Source organism: Eulemur rufifrons, chromosome 8 (genome assembly GCF_041146395.1).
Source record: "Eulemur rufifrons isolate Redbay chromosome 8, OSU_ERuf_1, whole genome shotgun sequence".
Classification (NCBI taxonomy): domain Eukaryota; kingdom Metazoa; phylum Chordata; class Mammalia; order Primates; family Lemuridae; genus Eulemur; species Eulemur rufifrons.
The window spans coordinates 83,141,544-83,150,932 of record NC_090990.1 but is presented as its reverse complement, the minus strand read 5'-3'; the positions used below and the strand labels follow the sequence as shown (position 1 = coordinate 83,150,932).

Sequence of the window (9,389 nt, the reverse complement as noted above, 5' to 3'; positions counted from 1 at the left end):
TCTGGGGACAAGAATCCCTATTCAACAAATGGTGCTGGGAGAATTGATTAGCCACTTGTAGAAGACTGAAACAGGACCCACAGCTTTCACCTCTCACAAAAATCAAATCACGGTGGATAACAGACTTAAACCTTAGGCGTGATACAATCAGAATTCTAGAAGAAAATGCAGGAAAGACTCTTACAGACATTGGCCTAGGCAAAGAATTTATGAAGAAGACCCCCAAGGCAATCACAGCAGCAACAAAAATAAATGAATGGGACATGATTAAATTAAAAAGCTTCTGCACAGCCAAAGAAACAGTCCAGAGAATAAACAGACCACCTACAGAATGGGAAAAAATTTTTGCATACTACACATCAGATAAAGGACTGATAACAAGAATCTATTTAGAACTCAGGAAAATCAGCAAGAAAAAATCAAGCAACCCTATCAAAAAGTGGGCAAAGGACATGAATAGAAATTTTTCAAAAGAAGATATAAAAATGGCTAACAAACATATGAAAAAGTGTTCAACATCTCTAATCATCAGGGAAATGCAAATCAAAACCACAATGAGATATCACTTAACCCCAGTGAGAATGGCCTTTATCAAAAAAACCCAAAACAACACATGTTGGCGTGGGTGTGGAGAGACAGGAACACTAATACACTGCTGGTGGGACTGCAAACTAGTGCAACCTCTGTGGAAAGCATTATGGAGGTATCTTAAACAGATTCAAGTAGACCTGCCATTTGACCCAGCAATCCCATTACTGGGCATATACCCAAAGGAAAAAAGGTCATTCTGTAACAAAGGCACGTGTACCCAAATGTTTATAGCAGCACAATTCACAATAGCAAAGATGTGGAAACAACCCAAATGCCCATCAATACATGATTGGATTAGTAAACTGTGGTATATGTATACCATGGAATACTACTCAGCTATAAGGAATGATGAAGATACAACATCTCTATGGTTCTCCTGGAGAGAGTTGGAACCCATTATATTAAGTGAAGTATCCCAAGAATGGAAAAACAAGCATCACATGTACTCACCAGAAAATTGGTTTCCTTGATCATCACCTAAATACAAATCTGGAAACGACACCAATTGGACATCAGACTGAGGTGGGGGGTGGGGGAGGGGATGGGGGTATGCCTACACAATGAGTGCATTGCGCACCGTTTGGGGAGTGGTAACACTTGAAGGTGCTGACTCGGGAAAGGGGGGGGTGGGGAAAAAAATATGAAACTATTGTTTTTAACTTGCACTGTTCACTTAATAATTTATCATGAATATTTCCCATATTATTTCATATCATTGTACAAGAAATAATGTATACATTATGAGGACATACTGTATCTAACAAGATATACTGTTAGACTCTTTGATTCTGTAAAATTAAATTAAAAAAAAAAAATAATCTAGTGGGAACACTCCGAGTTCATAAGGAAAAAATGGCCTATCTCAGTGCTAATAATGTGATAATACCCAATAAATATTTTATGATTTATCAATAAAAAAAAAAAAAAAGAAATTCCAAGGGTTTTAGGAGCTCTGTGCAAAAACTAAATATAACAAAAGATGCTCCTACCACCTTTATCACTAAGGAGAATATGTAGGAGCTCTGTGTCAGGAACCTGAAATAAAGACCCCAAAATATGTACAGTCAGCCCTTTGTGTCTGTAGGTTATACATCCATAGATTCAATCAACTGCTGATCAAAAATAGTTGAAAAAAGTTTGCATCTGTACTAAACATGTACAGACTATTTTCTTGTCATTGTTCCCTAAACAATACAGTATAACAACTATTTATGTAGCATTTACATTGTATTAGGTATTTCAAATAATCTAGAGATGATTTTAAGTATACAGGAGTACTTCCTGGCTGTTTCTGGCGGGGGTTGGGGGAAAGAAGTATACAGGAGGATGTGTATAGGTTATAAGCAAATACTATGCCATTTTATATAAAGGTCTTTTTTTTTTTATTTTTTTAAAAATATGGAACGCTTCATGAATTTGTGTGTCATCCTTGCGCAGGGGCCATGCTAATCTTCTCTGTATCGTTCCAATTTTAGTATATGTGCTGCCGAAGCGAGCACATTTTATATAAAGGTCTTGAACATTCACAAGTTTTGGTATCTGTGGAGTCCTGGAACTGATTCCCCATCAGTAGCAAGGGATGACCATATTTCATTCCAGGCTGGGACGCTTGAGAACTCTGAGAAACAGCAAAGCTCTACCTGAAAAATGGGGGCATGGCAAGCATACTGCTAGGCCTTGTTACCAAACGAAACTGGGGTCCACCTGTCTGGCGCAGTAAAGCCAAACAGTGCTGGGGAGGTTTGCTGTGGGAGAAAAGGGCATTTATTTCATGGCACCAAACAAGGAGAACTGGCAGCCAATGGTTAAGACCTAAACTCCTCAATAGCTTACAAACAAGGGTTTTTAAAGGCAGGAGTACATTTTGGGAAAGCAGAAATTGCAGGCAAAATTGTAAATCAATACATGGAGGTTATACTTACATTGGTTTGGTCCAAAAAGAGGGGTATCTTGAAAAGGGGAGCTTACAGATCATAGGTGGATTCAGAGATTCTTTGATAATTGTGGGTGTGACTCTCTTCAGGCCCCTCAGGAAGAAATTTAGAACACAGAATGGCAGTCAGAGTTCAGTCCTTAGTTCACCCTTATCTAAGGTCTATGTGATAATAGTCTGCATTTTCCATTCGGTGGGGATTTCTGAAAAACGACTCAAGAACAGATGTTAAGATGTCATCTTTGGCCAGGAACAGTGGCTCAGGCCTGTAATCTCAGCACTTTGGGAAGCTGAGCCGGGAGGATTGCTTGAGCCCAGGAGTTTGAGACAAGCTTGGGCAACATAGGGAGATCCTCATCTCTACAAAAAATAAAAAATGTAGCCAGGTGTGGTGACCTGCACCTGGAGTCCTAGTTACTCAGGAGGCTGAGGCAGGAGGATCTCTTGAACCTAGACATTGGAAATCGCAGTGAACTGTGATCGAACTACTGTACTCCAGCTTGAGTGACAGAGCAAGACCTTGTCTCTAAAATAAAATAAAACCCAAAGGATGTTACCTTTTAGTTTCTACAGGGAACCAAAACACCTTGTGACTCTGGCTTGCTTGGGAGACAATTGTTACTATCATCTTGCTTATTTTGTTCAAGTTGTTCATTTACTTTTGAAAGCTCGCTAGGTGCCTGGAATTTCCCATGATGGGACTCAAGATTCTTTATTTCCATGCTTCGGGGGCCGAGTAGACCCCTAAGAGGAGTTTCTGCTCCGCCTCAGTCTCAGCACCAGCCGCAATGAAAACAGCTAGTGACAGACTGGAAGGAGGCAGATCTACCTGGGTATGGCTCACAGGAAGCCACGCTGTTGTGGAGCAATATGGTCAGGCGGGGGCAAGTGATAAGGGAGGGACGTGTGCAGGAGGTCAACATTCGTAGTGACTGGGAAGCTGCAGGACAGGCTTGGGAGAACATCCAAGTGCCTGAGATACCCCCACCCTTAAAGATTCCCTTTTCCTCCAGGAGAGAAAAAGGACTGAGTTGGAAGGATGTAGGGGTCAGGGCTAGGGGATGGATATGATAGAAGCAGTAGAAACCCTAACTGAACCCTAACTTCCTAACTGAATCTGCAGGCTGTCCTGGCCCAGAGGAAATACATTATTACACAGTCAGAAGTTAGAAGAACAGAAGGGAACTATGGTTATTGTCATATTTGTATCAAACTTGAATTTTATCATGACTAATAGGACAATATGACATTTGTGCTCCACTTTCTTGTGTGTGATTTGGGAGAAGGAGGTTTTGTGTCTAGTATCTAGAGTTAAGATCGTAATACTAATAATGTCACGTTTTAGTCTGAAATGTCAGTTCCTGGCTGAAGAATGACCAGACACACCAAAGTAAGGCAAGCATGAAAATGAGGCTTATTGAGGAGAGAAAGATAGGATTATAGGGCAAGAGCAAGATACAGGTTTACAGAGCATGATACATATGCCACAGATGATGACTGGACCTATTGTTGGAGCAAAGGGAGAGCAACAGGAAGGGCACAAAAAGGGGACTTGATTATGGCCTGCATCTTGTTTTATAGGTGCCCAGATTGGGACCTCCCTCATGATTCAGATGTCACCATGGAACCACTTTGATTGGACAGTTAAGAGTAGCATTACTATGTATATGGGTTGTTCTAGGTCAATTTCCAGACTCTGTGGTACCTATGCTGCTTGGCCCGTGGGCTAGAGAGTCCTCTGCATTCTTTTGCAGCTGGCATATTAAGTTCTTTGGCTGATTCGTAGGATATTCCCTCCCCCCCAGGTATGGCAGTCACTTGGGAGATTAGGGTGGGGCAGGACCAAGTGGGGGCCTTCTTCCCAGTTGGGGCAATTTCACCAAAACAACAACACCTTTAGGAGACCCAGAATCCCTCATTATCTACCTAACAATAATAGTCAATATTTACTGAGCACTTATTATGTGCCAGGCATTTAATTATCCCAACAACCCTCAAGCAGGTGTTTCTGTCACCATTTTACAGTTGAGAAACTGAGTTCCTAAAGGTTTATTAACAGCTTGGATGTGGTCAAGTTAAGATTCCATCCCTGATTTTTGGATCCCTGAAACTGTGCTCTTAACTGTCGGGCTATGTTGCTTCCTTTGTGCTTACATAGTAAGGGATCCCCCGGCACGTCCTGTCCCAGGCCGGCTCTGAAGTGTGTAAGGCACCTGACTTGGGAGACAGGTTTTCACTGGCTCCTTGAGGCGGGAAAAAGGAGGGACTGGGACCGACTCAACAGAGGGTCTGGATTGCCTTGTCCTGAATGGATCAAATTCTTTTGAGAATGGGGAAAGGTAGGGTGGAGAAAATGTAAGGGCTTTGAGAGGAAATAATAAGAAAATTCCAGGTTGCAACTTCGGACAGAGTATTTGTCATTTCTGCCAGCGATGTTTTCATAAACCCATTTATCTCTAAGGACTCCCTTTCTGCAGCATTTCAGACCTCCTCCCCCATTCATTCATTCCAAAATAATAATCAACGGTATTGGGTGAAATGGAAAGGCATTGAAGGGTTTTAAGTAGGAGAATTTAAAATTTTACATTTTAAAGTGATCACTCTGGCAGGCTGGGGAAAAAGCAGCTCAAGTTTTCTTATAAAACGAACTCCTTTCCCATCCTCTGTGATTCAGGGGAAAGGGGAGAGAGGAAGGAAGAGTTCAACACTTCCCCACTTTCACTGTCCCTTACAGTTCCAATATTTCCCAGACTGTTTTTCTCTCTGCTCATTTCAGCAACTTACCTGACCTTTCCTGGAATCCCAGCCAAATTTACCTTTACTCTGCCCCATTAGGGCGCCTTAGGACCTTAACAGAGGGCTTAAGACAAAGGTAAGCCATGTACTTTGTACTGATGTGTCACTAGGTAACATCCTGTATCAGCAATTTTAATAAGGGCCTTTGAACACTGGAAGCATTTGGCTATATAAGTGCTTCAGTGGAAACAAACGAGGTAGTTTTCCATAGGCTGTTGGAAGATTTTTTTTTTTTTTTTTTTGGAGATGTTTCTCTATCTTATTGATGACTCTTCAGGATAGACACAGCAACAACAATAATAGCTAGTACACATGTGTACTCCTTACCTCATATTCTGCACTATTCCAAGTGCTATAATTATTTAATCCTTATTATACCCTTCTGAAGCAAGTTCTGTTATTGCCCCATTTTACAGGTAAAGAAACAAATGCACAGAATGGTTAAATCAGTTGTCCAAGTTCCACAGCTAATAAGTACCCTAATCATTATGCATGCCATACAAAGAATGTTTTGGATCACTTTAAGAGCACCTATATAATATTAATGTCAAATTATCTTAGGATAAGTTTAATTTTGTTCAACTCTATGTTACTTTAACCATTTGGGTGGAGTTAGTTTAGCATTTTTCACCCTCATTTTTCTTATAGGGAAAACAGCACAGATAAAATAGAGGACTCAAGGCTTCTTTAGTCACATGAGAACAGACCATGCCAAAGTAAAACATTGTGTTAAAATACCGGATGAACCTGAAAATTATGTAGCAGTTTTAGGAGAAATTGGCTTCCTGCAAAGACACTGGTTGTTACCAAACGTAGTCTTATGACCTCTGGGTGTATATCTGGCCCTTCTTATCATACTTATTTCCTGTTTCTCTTTTGCGCCCACTCACCTGAGCTGAGTCACTCAGATAACTCAGAAGTTTGCCTTTATAGCCAGAAGACTTAAATCAGGCATGAAAGGAACTGAAACCTGAACAAGCTTCAAAGGAAACCCCCTGCTGAAACTTCAAATTTAGTTTCAAGGAGAGATAAATAATGAAATATTGTTAAAATAATCCAGTACTATCTTGTCAGAGTAATCCTAACCTGGATTCTCTCTCTGTCACCAAGCACACAGAAAGGTTTATTAGAGTAACCACTACTGTACTGATACCGATGCTGTGATACAAAACCCAGTCAATCAATCTGCTCCCTGGAGCAGTGATGTGGTAAGCTGGACTAATGCCACTCCTATAAATCAACAATTTTAACTTGATTATATAACTTTAGGGCAAGAATAAAAATGATTTCACAGGTCATCTAGGTAAGATGATCATAATTTTTTCTCAATTTTAGCAGATTTCTGTTTCTCTTTCTTTTTTCTAAAATTAATTTGTTTTAATTGACAAATGACAAACTGTATTTATGATGTACAATGTGATATTTTGATATATGTATACATTGTGGAATGATTAAATCAAGCAAATTGGCATATGTGTCACCTCACATACCTATCATATTTGTGATGAGAACATTTAAAATCTACTCTGTAGCAATTTTCAAGTATACGATACAGTATTATTAATTATAGACACCGTGCTATACAATAGATCTCCAGAACTTATTCCTCCTGTCTAATTGAAACTTTTTAATCTTTTGACCAACATCTACCCATTCCCCCCCACCCCCCGCTCCCCACCTACCTTTACCCTCAGCACCTGGTAACCATCATTCTACTCCCTGCTACTATGAGTTTGCTTTTTTTAGATTGGACATATAAGTGAGATCATGCAACATTTGTTTTTCTGTATCTGGCTTATTTCACTAAGTATAATGTTGTCTAGATTCATTTATATTGTTGCAAATGGCAGGATTTTCTTCTATTTTTAAGTTTGAACAGTATTTCGTTGTGTTATATGCCACATTTTCTTTGTCCATTCATCCATTGGTGGGAACTCAGGTTGATTCCATATCTGGCTAATGGGAATAAAGCTGCAATAAACATGGGAGTGAAGATAATTCTTTGATTTACTGAGATAGGGAACTGGCAAGCATTGCTTAATTGAGTCAGGAAGTCTCGAGCATCTGAGGTGGGAGCATCTCTTGAGGCCAGGAGTTTGAGACCCAGACCTTATCTCTACAAAAAAAATAGAAAAATTAGCTGGGTGCGGTGGTGTGTGCCTGTACCCCTCGTTACCATAAAAGTTTCTAAGGAAACCTCCCACTCCCATAATACACCTGATGCCATGGCACTTCTGGTTTGACCATGTTTAGTCAAAAGGAGGGCTACATCCTAATTCCAGGAAAACACTGCCCTTTTCCAAGAAATAACATGAATATTCCTCCCCTTGTTTAGCCTATAATTAAGCCATTGCTTAAATAGAGGGACTAAAGGAACCATGGGAGCTGTTCTCTTCCACAGGGAGAACTAGCCTCTACTCTGTGGAGTAGATTTTCTGTATTTCCTAAATGAAAGCTTGATTTCACTTTATACTGGCTGCTCATTTCAGAATTCTTTCTTTCTTATATGAAGCCAATGGCCCATTTGAACTTCAAGTAATTCCCAGCATAGGGAATTCCTTTCCTGTGTCAATACTGATTTTATTTGCTTTTGATATATATACCCAGAAGTGGGATTGGTGGATCACATGATAGTTTCATTTTTAATTTTTTGAGGAATCTCCATATTGTTTTCCATAATGGCTCTATTAATTTACATTCCCACCAATGGTGTACTAGGGTCCCCTTTTCTCCTGGCCAATATTTATCTTTTTTTGTTGTTGTTAAAAGCCATTTTTACAGCTATGAGGTGAAATCTTCTGGTTTTAATTTGCATTTCCTTATGATTAGTGATGTTAAGCCCCTTTTATATACCTAATGTCCCTTTGTATGTCTTTTTTTGAAAAATGCCTGTTTAGGTCCTTTCCCCATTTTTTAAATTGGGTTGTTTTCTTGCTATTGAGTTATTTGAGTTTCTTATATATTTTGGTTATTAATTCCTTATCAGATATATGGTTTACAAATACTTTTTCCCATTCTCTAGATTGTCTCTTCACCCTGTCGATTCTTTCCTTTGCTGTGCAGAAGCCTTTTATTTTGATACAGTCCTATTTGTCTACTTTTGCTTCTGTTGCCTATGCTTTTGGGGTCGTATTCAAGAAACTCTTCATAAGACCAACGTCGAGAAGATCTGCCCTACATTTTCTTCTAGTAGTTTTACAGTTTCAGGTCTACATTTAAGTCTTTAATGCATTTTTAGTTGATTTTTATTTTTTAATTTTTTGTTTATTTTATTTTTTTGAGACAGAGCCTTGCTCTGTTGCCCAAGGTAGAGTGTAGTGGCGTCATCATAGCTCACTGCAACCTCAAACTCCTGGGCTTAAGCGATCCTCCTGCCTCAGCATCCTGAGTAGCTGGGACTACAGGCACATGCCCATGCCTAGCTAATTTTTTCTATTTTTAGTACAGAAGGGGTCTCGCACTTGCTCAGGCTGGTCTTGAATTCCTGAACACAAGCGGTCCTCCTGCCTTGGCCTCCCAGAGTGCTAGGATTACAGGCATGAGCCACCACACCTGGCCCTTTTTTAGTTGATTTTTAAATATAAGGTGAGATAAAGGTCCAATTTCATTCCTCTGCATGTGAATATCTAGTTTTCCCAACACTGTTTATTGAAGAGACTCTCCTTTCTTCATTGTGTTATCTTGGCAACTTTGTAGAAGATCTGTTGACCATAAATGTGTGGATTTATTTCTGGGCTCATTATTCTGATCCATTGGTCTATATGTCTGCTTTTGTGCCATGTTGGTTTTTTATTTTTATTTATTTTTTAAAATTTGTTTTGTTGTTTACAGACAAGGTCTTTCTTGCTCTGTTGCCAAAGCTGGAGTGCAGTGATATGATCATAGCTCTCTGTAGCCTTGAACTCCTAGGCTCAAATGATCTTGCCTCAGCCTCCTGAGTAGCTGGGACTAATGGTGTGTGCCACTACACCTGGCTAATTTTTAAAGAACATTTTTAGAGACAGTGTCTTATGTTTCTCAGGTTGGCATCAAAATCCTGGCCTCAAGCGGTCATCTTGCCTCAGTGCCT

At 39.8% G+C, this 9,389-nt stretch overlaps 1 non-coding gene across 1 annotated transcript; it reads right to left on the bottom strand.

Annotated features, from left to right (window-relative positions):
* Nucleotides 1–1,983: 1,983 nt before the first annotated feature.
* Nucleotides 1,984–2,090, bottom strand: LOC138391000 (U6 spliceosomal RNA). The gene has a single exon (XR_011234645.1). It is a non-coding gene; the product is annotated as a U6 spliceosomal RNA (small nuclear RNA).
* Nucleotides 2,091–9,389: the final 7,299 nt, after the last annotated feature.